The sequence below is a fragment of the Eucalyptus grandis genome, chromosome 6 (assembly GCF_016545825.1).
Source record: "Eucalyptus grandis isolate ANBG69807.140 chromosome 6, ASM1654582v1, whole genome shotgun sequence".
Taxonomy (NCBI): Eukaryota; Viridiplantae; Streptophyta; class Magnoliopsida; order Myrtales; family Myrtaceae; genus Eucalyptus; species Eucalyptus grandis.
Window position 1 is genome coordinate 27,992,439 of NC_052617.1, and position 14,176 is coordinate 28,006,614.

The window sequence follows — 14,176 nt, forward strand, 5'->3', positions numbered from 1 at the left end:
CTAAATCAACCGCCTTACTCAACTTCATCGAAACAGAACACCAGCAAAGACGAGCCTCAGGTTGTCAAGAGCGTCGCAAAGCGACCAGGGAGGTACTGGCCACGGCAATCTGATAGACAAGGCAACAACGATGTGGAGGCGAAGGGTGGTAACGGGGAGATGGGTGCTGCGCACAAAGCTCGGATGTCACCTGACATCGAAGCCGATATCAGGATTGTGAGGGGATGACATTAGGGCAGTGAGTAACAAGACGACTTCAAATAATTTAGTGCACTCGTGAAAGGATTCGAGATCTTCGATAGTGATAACCATGAAATATATAATTTCTTATTTTCACCCTCAGAGGACAATCGGTCGGACAGAATGATGATCGATGGTTGGAGGCGATTGCACGATATACGGAAGTGATGATGATTAGCTTTTGTGGCACTGGTTCTTGCACGGCTTTGTCGAAGTCCATCACTCCATCATAGAAAGAAAATTATTAAATTACTTCAATAAAAAATATTCAATTCGGGTTTATCCCACCTCTAGCCTGGATTTCTTATTTGACATTTATTTAGGTATATCCAGATTTAACCTCTTTGGATGAGGTCACCAAAAACCATATATAAAATTTTGTTATTCAATCCAATCCAAATTCAAATTCGAACTACCAAATGTAGCCCTAAAGATTTGTTCAATAAATCCATCAAGGTTGGATTTTAGAACATACTAAATACATTTTATCCATATAGAAAGTGCCAAAATGCCTAAAGCTAAACAATTGATGTTAACAACTCGAATTTTCCACCCTCTTTCGAAAAATTTTATACTCAACCGACATAAGGTTACCAAAAGTTGACCAAGATTCGACCAATGCGATACAAGACACAAAACACAAATTTGACATCAACTGGTCTTTTAATTCTCAGTTTGCCACTCAATTTTATCCCTTTGCGAACGATTGGGAAGTTTGCGATTTCCTGATATCAATCACGCATTATGAAACTAGAAATTGCGGGCATTCCAATGCCATTAAAATCGGGTCCATCAGATGCCGGATGAAAATGTCATCCTCGGTTAAAATATTTTCTGCTGGGAAAGTAGCTTTGGATTCTTGTCTTTCGATTGTATGATCTCATTATGTGTTTTTTCATAATCGGACATCATTTAATGCACCTAAGGCACCAAGGCTGTGTTTGGTCGACCGGATAAAAACCAAGATATGATATGTTTTATCATATCCCGTGTTTGGTAACTGTCTAGGATAAGATAAGGTCGGATATAAAAGGGATATAAACCGGATGAAAAAATCCAAGGGAGTGGGATAAGATTTGATAGGATTTCTTTTATCCGAAACATAAAACCTACACTTTTTTTCTTTCTCCGTCGTTCACCCACAGACGACTCCAACTCCTCTGTTTTCAAAGTATCGATGTTGAAGCCTTCTCCCCAATAGCTCTCCGATTCACATCAAAATTTTACAAAAGCGACAAATTTTTGAACATGCTCTCTCTCTCTTTCCAAAGTATCGACGTTGAAGCTTTCTCCTCACTAGCTCTCCAATTCACATCGAAAATTTACGAAAGCGACAAATTTTCAAAGGTAAATAATCATTCTCTCTCTCTCTCTCTCTCTCTCTCTCTCTCTCTCTCTCTCCCCCCAAAGTATCGACGTTGAAGCCTTCTCCTCAATAGCTCTCCGATTCAAAGGTAAATAATCATGCTCTCTCTCTCTCTCTCTCTCTCTCTCTCTCTCTCTCTCTCTCTCTCTCTCTCTCTCTGTTTCGGCTTACGTAGGTCAGAATTGTAGTTCTATTGGTTTTTTTGTCGGTTGATTGGAGATCGTCTTCTTGGTAGTTTTGAATCTGCAGATTTATAAAGGCCTTTCTGTTTTTGTGCAAAATATTTGATATCTTCAACGCAAATTGTTCATTCTTGGTTCGATTCTTCGATATCCAGATTTCCAAGGCTACTGCATCTCCTACAGCAATTGTTTCACCATGGACAACAGCTTGTCTATACAGAGCTTCACCTAAAGATGTCTAACCCATGGACTCCCCGTGCCATCTAACTTCTTTATGTGTAGAGGAAGGCTTACTTCACCTAGGTGATGAACCAGTTTTCGGACTTTCCTCTAGATTTACCGATATGTCTTCATTCTCCTCTTGCTCCTCAATGTCATCCTCCTCTTTTGCATATGTGCTTGTTCCCTCTTTTATTTCCTTTGGTGAGTATTTGGAGTAGTGCTCACCCCATATTTTATTGATAAGCCTGGTTGTTGTCGCCTTCATGGCCTTTCTCTTAGGTAAAATAGGTCCCATAACTCCCCTTGGATTTAAGTTTGGCAGGTTCTTCAGCAAAATCTTCTTCTTCTTCACAAGCCACTTGGTGTGGTGTCTCTCCTCCATTTTCTTTGAAAGACCGACCACAAAGGAACATTTCTTGATCTTTTCATCAGGATATACTGCAAACAGTTGCATGTACAATTGGTGGGTTAAAAGAAGATGGACTTGTAACAATAGAAGAACAAATGGCCATGTTTCTACATATACTTGCCCATCACGTGAAAAATAGAGTCATCAAGTTCAGATTTATGAGGTTTGGGGAGACAATAAGTAGGTATTTTAACTTAGTTTTAAATGCGGTGATAAGAATGCATAGTGTGCTTCTTGTCTCACCTGAACCATTTCCAGAGGAATGTGCCGATGAGAGATGGAAGTGGTTTAAGGTATGTTTGTTATGCTATTTCATGGACTAATTTCATACTTTAAAGAGAATTTTATTTTATTAATTTTATGTTTCTAGGGTTGCTTAGGAGCATTAGATGGCACATATATAAGGGTACATGTTCCAAAGGTTGATCAACCGAGGTACCGAAATAGAAAGGGTGAGGTTGCGTCCAATGTATTAGGAGTTTGCTCACGTGACATGAGATTCGTTTATGTTTTACCTAGATGGGAAGGCTCAGCAGCAAATTCTAGAGTGCTTCAAGATGCTTTAGTTAAAACCAATGGTTTAAAGATCCCCGTTGGTAAGATAAGCATTTATCAATATATTGCATTCTATTTATTGTAGGTTTTAAAGGTTCTAAGACAATTAATAATATCATCATTTGTTATTAGGTAATTATTATCTTGTAGATGCTGGATACACAAATGGGGAGGGCTTTATTGCTCCTTATAGTGGTACTTGATACCATTTATTTAAGTGGACAGAAGCTCATACACCAAATTCACCTGAGGAGTACTTCAACGTGAAGCATTCTCAAGCTAGAAATGTCATAGAAAGATGCTTCGGTCTACTTAAGTTACAGTGGGTTATTCTTAGGAGTCCATCATTTTATCCAATTAGAACACAAGGTCGAATAATCATAGCTTGTTGCCTTCTGCACAACTTGATAAGAAGAGAAATGGCTATTGATCCAGTTGAGGCACAGTTAGATGAAGTTGCTACCACTATTGAAGATGTGGAAACAATTGATGTTGTTGAGCCGTCGGATCATTGGGAAACATGGAGGCAAAATTTGGTAGTACAAATATTTTATGAGTGGAATGCAAGTCGAGGACATGAAGGAGTTGTATGATTTTATATTATTTAAAAAAAACATTTGTTTTCCATTGTTGCAAGACTTGTGTTATAAGACATTTTTTTCCCATTTCTATTAGAAATTTGTAATATGGTGCCGGTTTGTCATTATTGAGACATATATTTCCTATATAATGTTTGAATTATGACTTTATCATTTTAAATTTGAAGTACTATGTTGTTTCTATCATTAAATTTTCTCTACCACGTTATCTTCCATCATTAAATTTTCTAAAATTGCAATGAGATGTTTAGGAATGGAAGGTAGCGATTTCAGTCAAACTTAAGGAAGGGGAACAAAGAGAGACCGACGTATTTGGACAATAGATGAAGAAAATGCACTTCTAGATAGTCTTGAAGAATTAGTTACGCAAGGAATGAAAGCCGATAACGACTTCAAGAGTGGTTACATGATTATGGGGATAAGTACACTAATGGTGCCATAAGTTGTGTACGGCGCTCACTTTGGTGCCAAAAGTTTCTGTCGGATCACTTAAGTGCCAAATCGGAGGAAAAACGCTCACTTTGGTGCCACCGGCGAAAGATTCCGGCCTCCAGCGAAAGATTGCGGCCAAAATGATTTTTTTTAAAAAAAAAAAATCGATAAGCCTTTAAATGACGTCGTTTTCGGTCCTCCTTAAGAAAACGACGTCGTTTTGCCGTCCTACGTGGATGGCTTCATGGAAACGACGCTGTTTAGCTCACATGGGGAAAAATTAGGGTTTCCGCCGCTTGGCCACCGTCGTTTGCCCGCCGTCGCTCGGCCACCATCGCTGCTCCGCCACCGTCGCTCAGCCACCATTGTAGTTGCTCGACCAGGTGAGCGAGGAGAGACTGAGATTGTTGCAGGAAAAATCGAAGGTGAGGGCGGAGGAGGAGGAAGAAGATGGGTCGAAGGGGCTGCTAGTGCGCTGCTGCTGGTGGTGCGTTGCTGGTGTGCTGCCGGTGCTGTTGCTGGTGCCGTGCCTGTGCCGTTGCTGGTGTGGGTCTTCGAGAAAGAAGAAGACACGAAGACGAGCTTCCCTCTCTCTCAATTTGGGGATTAGGGTTTCAAAGTTTGGGGAAAGATGCCAAACAGCGTCGTTTTGGTGTTTGGATGCTAACTCAACTCTCCGATGAGCCACGTCGACATCAAAAATTAATAAAAAAAAATGCCACGTCGGATTTCCGGCCAATTTCGTCCGAGTTGGCACCAAAGTGAGCGTTTTCAAATTTTTTTGCACTTAAGTGATCCGACGGAAACTTTTGGCACCAAAGTGAGCGCCGTACACAACTTATGGCACCATTAGTGTACTTATCCCCATGATTATGTTAGAGAAGTGGTTTGAAGAAAAGTTCCCTTGTTCTGGCATCAAGGGTAATCCTCACATAGAGTCAAAAATGAAAAACTTGAAAAAGTTGTATAATCTGATATATGACTTGAGGAATCAAAGTGGCTTTGGGTGGGACCATGAAAAGCATTGTGTTGATATTCATTATGAGGATAGTTGGCAAAAATATTGCAAGGTTTATGTCACTTCTTCTCATTTTTCTTCTTTATTAATTGTTTCATTTTTAACAAAATAATATATTTTCTTTGTAGACCTATCAGAGGGAAGTCCTTCCCTCAATATGATTGACTAGCAGCCGTATTTGGAAAAGACCATGCTAAGGGAAATCTCAGTGAAGACCCTTCAGAAGCTCATGCAGTTGTGGATCATGAGGAAGGTGAAAATCATGATAATGTGGCAACCAACGGTGTAAGTCAAAACTTACCACCACTATCATCTCCTTAGACACAAAATGTTTCTGATTCTTTAAGAAGAAAAAGGGCTAAAGCAAGTGACAAATGGGCTACCGGCTTAGTTGAGATAGCAAGAACTTTTGGCTCATTTTTGGAAAAAGCTAACAAGACAATGGAGATAATCGCTAGCCACATCAGACATGCTAAGGATTTGGATAATGACAAACGAAAAATCAATGAGGAGCTTCTTCAAATGTCTTCAGGTACTATGGATAGAGTAAAATTATGTAGAAAAATTGTGAAGGATCCTGAGAATATTCATCTATTTTTGGGATTTCAAAGAGACGAAAGAAAGCATTGGTGGAATTACTTCTCCAAGAGATGAGAGAAGAGAATGAGTGATGATTGGAAGTAATGGATCGCAGTGAATGAAGTCGTATCGGATTAGCACTTTAAACTTTGTTCCAAATTAGACATCTGTCTTAGAGTCTTATATTTGGTGTTTATGATTTTAGTTATATTGAGTTGTTTCTGATTTTGTAGGAGATATGTTTTCTCTCCATACTTTTTCTTTTTTTCTTCTTTATATTTTTTAAAGGATTTTTGGGGCTAGCTATAAGCTTTAATGTTATCTTTTTGGACCTTTCAGTTGTAGCCATGACTTGAAAAGAGGTGGATATGGCTTGAAACTTTATCTCTATGTTGATTGCCAAGAAAACCATTATCTATAATATTCTTTGCCTCTGTCTTTTATTTTCCTAAATAGTTTCTCTGTCTCTTTGGCAAAAAACCTAGCCATGAACTTAAAAGAAGCCTTAAGTCAAGATAATTCGCATCTACTGCTTTATATGGACCTAAACATGAGTTTACTTTAGTCAAAATGCAGTTGGCCGATACTCAACAAATGTAATATACTTTATAAATGCAAATTGTTCAGAGATTGTTTGTTAATGTGATTAACTGTCATTGCATCCTCGTGACAACTGGAAAAAAAAAAGTGAATGAACTTTGGACTTTATGCATTGTTCTAATTGGGCATTTGTTTGATTTGGTATTGGACCTGTAACAAAATGGAAACAAATGAAAAACTTGTAAGAGAGAAAAAGAATTCATGTTTCAAAGTGAATATATTGAAATTGAGGTTATTCTTAAAACGTTTGATGTTGAAGGGGGTAACCAAAAGATTATTTCAAAGGAATGGAAAAGATTATTACGATACGTAATCATGAAATTTGATGGGAATCTATTAATTTGAAAAAGATATATTGTTTTGGATGATTTTGTGAATATTAAACCTGCAAATTTGTACTTGCCTAATGTTATTGTTTTTAAAATATCCGAATTTAAATCCGTAGTTCACCAAACGATAGATTGGATAAGATATGAGGATATCCGACTTTAAATCTGTAGTTCACCAAAAGTAGATTTGATTGGATATGAAGATATCCGACTTTAAATCCGTAGTTCACCAAACAGTTGATGGGATATGAAGAAATCCATGGATTTCTTATTCTATCATATCCAATCCTATCCCGTTTAGAAATCCGGACGACCAAACGCGGCCTAAGATTTGAATGGTCAGTCATAGGGAAATAGAAAAGTCAACACCTGATGTTGATCAAGTGAGTCACACATTTCCTTGCTTGATATGCTAGATGCATGAGATTTACTGAGTGCGGATTCATAGATGCCCTAACTTTTTGGTGGTTATATTCTTTCCAGCATTTGAATGCTTTTATTCATTGTGGTGCGTGAGCGAATGCCTTGGAGGTGGATTGAAGAACGTTGAGGATCTTCATTTGTTTCCTTTAAGATTAGAGTTAGCTCTAGGATTTAGACTAGATCATAGATGTAGCATCTTATTTGAATAATTTTGGGATATGATTAGATTGGTATCACTTAGACATTGGTTCAATAGCGCAGCTTAGACATCACCTTTAAAGAAAAAATAAATAAAATTTGGTAGTAACTAGCTTAGTTCATGTTAGTATTCGCCTTAGAAATCTCTTTTAATTTAGAATTACTAATTAGAACTAGAATATTGGATTAGAATTCAAAATCAATGAAAAAACTCACATGGGATTTGTTTTGGGCCCTACAAATAAAGCATTGTAATATTATTTACCTGATAACATATCAATTTACTTTGTGTATTCTACTTTTACTATTTTTATCTATGTATTTACATCATGCCATTTATTTATTGTGTGCTTTTAGTTTAGTTGAATGGTTAGGCTAGAACATTAGGACCATAATCAACTCAAAAAAATTGCATAGACACTTCACGGATAAAACCTTAGAAATACAAATTTGGTAAAAGGATTGCATGACACTTGTCACGACCTACCCCTTGGGAGAGGAAATATGTTTAGGCATAGTGTCTTAAGGATGGGCCTACAACCCATGATTTAGACGCAGGTTCTCTCAAACACATAACTCGTGTGACGTCAGGTGTTCAAATTGTCGATATGAAAATTTTCTAAAGAATGAGTCAATACTAGTCTATTGGGGTCACTTGGAAACTAAGTGAGGTATGAGAATATACCTAACTTTCTACACAACTAAAGAATCTAGGGTCGAAGGCTTGATTATGCTAATTAACCAATTAGTGCTCTAAGCTCTTTCGATACCTAATCTTGTTCATTTTTTAAAAAGATTTTTGTCAGACAGTCTAGATTGATTTTATACCTATCCACTAACATGTGAAATGATCACGTGGGTGCCATTGTCGTAACAATCAATAGCCAAGGAAAGTATTAAATACTTTTTATGGGATAACAAAGACTTAATACTAAGAAAAAAAAATGCTAATCCTAACTAGATTAAAGGGAAACCAAAATCATCATATCAATATTGTGTAATCAATTACATTTGTCTCTAAAGACAACTGAAATCCTAAGGCAGAGCCCCAAGGGCTTGGTCAATCTTGAGCATAATTCTAAATTGAAAGACCTCTACTTTTTAGGAGAATATAACCCAAAAGATTAATTTTAACATTTTCAAGGATTTTTAATTTAATTTTTTTCAAAGAATTTTTTTTTTTGGGATTTTTGGAACTTCTTGATAATCTTTTTTAAATATTTTTTCGATTTTTTAAATTTTTTTAATTAACTAATTTTTTTAATTAGAATTGATTTTTTCGTTCTTTTTTATGTTTATTTATTTATTTATTGTTAATAAAAAAAAAGGGGGATTTGGACCGAGTCAAGAGACCGGATCCAACAAAACCGATCCGAACCCTATTGGATCGGGTTGGACTAAAAACATTAACCCTAAAAGGCCGCTCGGAATTAATTATAAAAGCCCATGAACTATTTTTTATTTTTTGAACTCTTTTTTCGGTCCACATTTGAAATGAGCCCGGCCCACAATAGAACCCCCTAGCGCACTTTTCATTTTTTTCCTCTCCCTTTTTAGTTTCTTTTAATTCTTTTCTCTTTTTTTTGTCCTTTTCCGTTTTGTCTTATTCTCTTCATCTTCTACCTCACTACTCCTGCAAATTGAAATTTTATGGAAACGGAAGGAAAAGTATTGGGGGCTCAGGGCGCGCATAGATTGGCTTAAATGGGGAGACAAAAACACAAAGTATTTTCACGCCACGACAGTGCAAAGAAGGCAGCGAAACAAAATCACAATGCTGAAGATAAACGAAGACACATGGTGCAAAGAGCCAAATATGCTTAAGCAACACATCAGGGACTTCTATCAAACACTTTATAAAACCATGGGCCCGAGGAATTTTCAGCCAGTCCTAGATCAATGTCCCAGTCTAGTCAATGAGGAAATGACCACACATCTAATGAAAGCTATGACAATTGAAGAAGTAGAAGCAGCAATCTTCCAAATGGGTGCACTCAAAGCTCTAAGGCCCAATGGGTTAAACGGGCAATTTTATCAGCATTATTGGGAGGTTTTTCAGCTAGTATAGCTCTTCTTTGAGACAAGTACTCTTGATCCCATCCTAAATCAAACCCACATTTCCCTAATACCGAAGGTAAAAAATCCAGAAAGTATAAACCAATTTAGACCTATTAGCCTATGCAATTTCAGCTATAAAATCATTGCTAAAGTGCTGGCAAACAGGCTGAAGAGATGGCTCCTAGAAATTATTACTCCTGAACAAAGTGCCTTTGTGCAAGGGCGGCAAATTCAAGATAATATTTTAATAGTTCAGGAAGTTATCCATCAGCTCAGAATTAAAGAAAGAAGAAAGAAATTTCAAGCCATTTTGAAATTAGACATGCAAAAAGCGTACGACAAAGTAGAGTGGGATTTTTTGAGTGAATGCTTGCTGAAATTGGGATTTGATTCAAGGTGGGTAGGGCTGATAATGCAGTGCGTCTCAACAGTCACTTTTAGTGTGAAGGTAAATGGAGAGCCTACGAACTACTTCACACCATTCAGGGGATTAAGGCAAGGCGATCCTCTCTCACCTTATTTGTTTATATTAGTGTCAAATGTTATATCATGGCTGATGCACAAGGCTATGGAAGACAAGAGCTTAAAAGGGATAACATTGAATACGCATTGCCCTACCCTCTCACATCTTCTCTTTGCCGATGATTCTATTTTCTTCTTGGATGGGACTATCTCAGAATGCCAAAACCTGGCAGTTGTCCTTAACCAGTATTGTTATGCTACGGGCCAAGCAATCAACCTCAATAAATCAGGAGTGAGTTTCAGCAGTGGCTGCCCTATGAATCTGAAACGGAATTTGGCACATGAACTCAGAGTTCCAATCATAGACAAAACATGGAAATATCTTGGCATTCCGACGGATTGGGGCTGTTCAAAAAAAGAGATGTTTGATTGGATCCGCTAGAGTAAACATGAAAATGGAGGGTTGGAAAGAGAAAATTCTATCCAAAGAAGGTAAAGAAACGTTGATCAAAAGTGTTGTACAAGCCCTTCCTCAACATGCCATGTCGATCTTCAAAGTACTCATCTCCATATATGTAAAGCAATTGAAAGAAGAATCACATCTTTTTGGTGAAAACAAAATGATACAAGCAATGGGTTGCACTGGAAGAAATGGGAAGTATTGAAAACGAGGAAGGATGAAGGGGGGTTAGGATTCAGAGATTTAATAAATTTTAACAAAGCAATGCTAGGAAAACAAGCCTAGAGGTTATCTCAATGTCCCACAGCCTTATGGAGCAAAATTTTCAAAGGAGCGTATTTTCCAAATGAAGATATGTGGAAGGCAGGAAAAGGGCAGCGTCCATCATGGGGTTGGCAAAGCATTATGGTGGGGAGAGAAGCTATTGAAAAGGAGGTACAATGGAGGATAGGTGATGGCAAGAAAATTAAAATACGAGAGGATAAATGGCTGGAATTTGGAGTGATAGGTGGCCCAGCAAATAAAGATGACCCCATAACTGTGGCTGAACTTATAAATGACGAAAACAAGGGATGGAAAGAAACTAAGGTGCTGAACTTATTTGAAGACAGAATAGCAAATGAAATTCTAGCTATCCCATTAAGCCCGAATGAGAAGAAAGATACCCTAGTGTGGAAGGGTAATTGGGCGGGAAAATACACGGTTAAAAGCAGATATAACAAAGCATGTGCACAAACCAAAGAAGTAGAACATCACAGAGCCTCAACATCATTTCAACCTCCTCGAACATTGTGGACAAAGATATGGAGTTTATCTATTCCCCTAAGATGCGCATCTTTATATGGAGCATATGCCATAATGCAATCCCAACAAGAGAGAATCTATACAAATGGAAGGTGTTACCTAACCCAATTTGCTAGCTCTGCAACACACATCCGGAGACCACTAAACATTTGTTCCTCCTCTGCAAATGGACAAAGAACATATGGATAGATCCACGGATAAATCTTAACTAAAAACCTAACTTCATAACCCGGTTTGATAAATGGCTATTGGAGAGTTTTGCAGGTGACAGAGACCTACCTGAGAGAGAGTTTGTGGCAACGGTGTTGTGGTTCGTTTGGAAAGCCCGAAATAACTCGATCTTTAGAGCAAAGCAACTGAATCCGAACACCATAGTGGATCTTGCGCAAGCACATCTCCGAAATTTCAGCAGATGGCGGCACAAAACAAAGGATAGAAAACCCACAAAGCAGCACTTACAGAGAAGATGGAGACCGCCGGAGGAAGGAAGGATGAAACTCAATGTCGACGGCTCCTGGGTACAAGGCGAACCGGTAGGCTCAGTCGCCAGAATCTTGCGAGATCAAGCTGGGCAACTCATCGACGACTTCACGCGACAGGTACGAGCCTCCTCCCCTGTTCAAATCGAAACCCTAGCGATTTTGCACAAGATGGAGTTTCTGCAATTCAGAGAGAAACTGCACATGGGAGAAGAAGTGTTCGATCAAGTACAACAGGGAGAAGTGGTCTGTGAAATGGACTGTTCAACAGCAGCATAAAGCATCGCGGGCTGGGCCGAACCTCCGTGGAATGTGAAGCCCATTGTGGAGTGTTGAATTATCCTGATTTTTAGGATCTGATTATTAGGAATATTCAATCCTGATTTTTTGGGTCCTAATTATTAGGAAATATCTGTAAATAATTAGTTAGGAAATGATTTATTAGTATCCCTTTATTTGTGGGATTATAGCTGTATTTTACATATCTGTTTTTTCCTAGTTAGTACTTGTAGAAGTCCTATATATAGCTCTGTAATCCTGGTACAAAATTATTGAGAATTATCACAATTCTTTCCTCTAAATTCTTCATGGTATCAGAGCATTAGGCTCATTTTTCTGGGATAATGTTGCAGCGCATCCTTCATTGATGCAATAATCTTCCAATCACAGCCTTCATTGCTGGATTTGTCTTTGTCCTTAACAATCTGATTGCAACTGTCATTGTTGTGATCCCTTTAGCTATATTTTTCCCTCTTTGCTTCTAAACTTGTCCCAATTTTTTCTTTTACTCTAAAACCTTATTCACTTGCAGCAGTCTTTACTGCTTCTGTTTTCTTTCGCTCTTCCTTTCCAAGTACTTTCTTTGTGCCTGGAATTATCCATGTCTGAGAGAAAATTGATTGGAGATACTTCGGGTCAAAATGAGGAGGCCAACACCAACCATATGACCGGAGATCTACAAAATGTGAGAGCAACTTATAGGCTGAATGAAAAGAATTATCTCAAATGGTCACAATTCATCAAGACCTATTTGAAGGGTAAAGGAAGACTCGGCCATCTTCTCGGAACAGGTCCAACACCAGAAGATCCCACGTTCAACGCATGGGATGAGGCAGATTCAATGATCATGTCATGGCTTTGGGATTCAATGGATCTGGCCATAAGTGATACATGTATGTTTCTCAAAACTGCAAAGGAGATTTGGGATTCTATTCGCAGGACTTATTCGAAGGCTCGAGATGCAGCACAAGTATATGAAATCAAGGTAAAGACAAGTGCAACAAAACAAGGGAGCAAAACGGTGACGAGAATATGCCAATTCCCTTCAAAATCTATGGCAAGAACTCGATCATTATCGAGTATTTGAGATGAAGTGTGCAGATGATGCTGCAACTCTAAAAACCTTCATTGAAAAGGATCGAGTATATGATTTCTTGGCATGTCTTAATTCTGAATTTGACCAAGTCAAAATTCAAATACTTGGAAAAGAAGAAATCCCTTCTTTGGAAGAGACAATCTCTCTAATCCGAGCAGAAGAAAGTCGAAGGGGAATAATGCTAGAGCCTCAAGCTATGGAAGGCTCAGCATTAGTAACTTGAAATGTGTCAACACAAGAAAGAGGAAAGGTGGATGCTTCGAGGTCTACATGGAGGGATAATCGAGACAGCTTGTGGTGTACCTACTGCAAGAAGCCAAGGCATACAAAGGAACGTTGCTGGAAACTGAATGGCAAACTAGCAACCTCAAGCCGAGAGTGGGGAAACAAAGGAGGACAGCCAAGGCCCCAAGCTCATCTAATTGAACAGACCAACCAGCAAATCAGTCACGGTGAAGGATAGGTGAAAGAATCCTTCAGCAGTGAGGAAATAGAAAGAATTAAAGGGCTTTTAGGGTCTCTTGATAAACCCTCTAGTGCATGTTCCTTAGCACTCTCATGTAAGTCTCCATTCTCTTTTAGTTTAAATGCCTCAGAAAAACTTTCAAGTGAAGGTTGGATAATAAACTCAGGTGCCACTGATCACATAACTCACACTTCACATTTTTTTAGTACCTACACCCCTTGTCCAAGCAATAGAAAAATAGGGGTGGCAGATGGTTCTTTGGCCACTGTTGCAGGAGTTGGTGATATCTATGTTACGCCTATTTTCACTCTAAAAGATGTCTTCCATGTGCCAAAATTATCAGCCAACCTAGTCTCCATACAAAGGCTCACCAATGACCTCAAATGTTATGCAATTTTTTACCCTACCTACTGTGTTTTTCAGGAACAGGATTCGGAGAGGAAGATTGGACTTGCTAAGGAAAAGAATGGGTTGTACTATCTTGAGACGCCAAGGATTTCAAAAAGAGTCATGAACAATCCACCCTTGTCATTTCTTAGTGCTTCAAATAAGGATGTCATTTGGCTTTACCATTTTCGTTTTGGTCATCCATCTTTTCGTGTCTTAAATATCATGTTTCCTTCTTTGTTTAAAGGATTAGATATGAGTCAATTCCAATGTGATACTTGTGAATTTGCTAAGCACACCCGTGTATCTTTTCCTATAAACAACAAAAGAAGTTCTCATCCTTTTGATTTGATTCATAGTGACATTTTGGGACCTTCCACAATTCCAAATATCTCAGGGGCTCGATGGTTTGTTTCTCTAATCGATGATTGCACTAGGGTCACATGGATATTCTTACTCAAACACAAATCTGATGTAAGTAGTATTGTTCCTAATTTTAATTCTATGGTTCAAAATCAGTTTGGAGTTAAAAT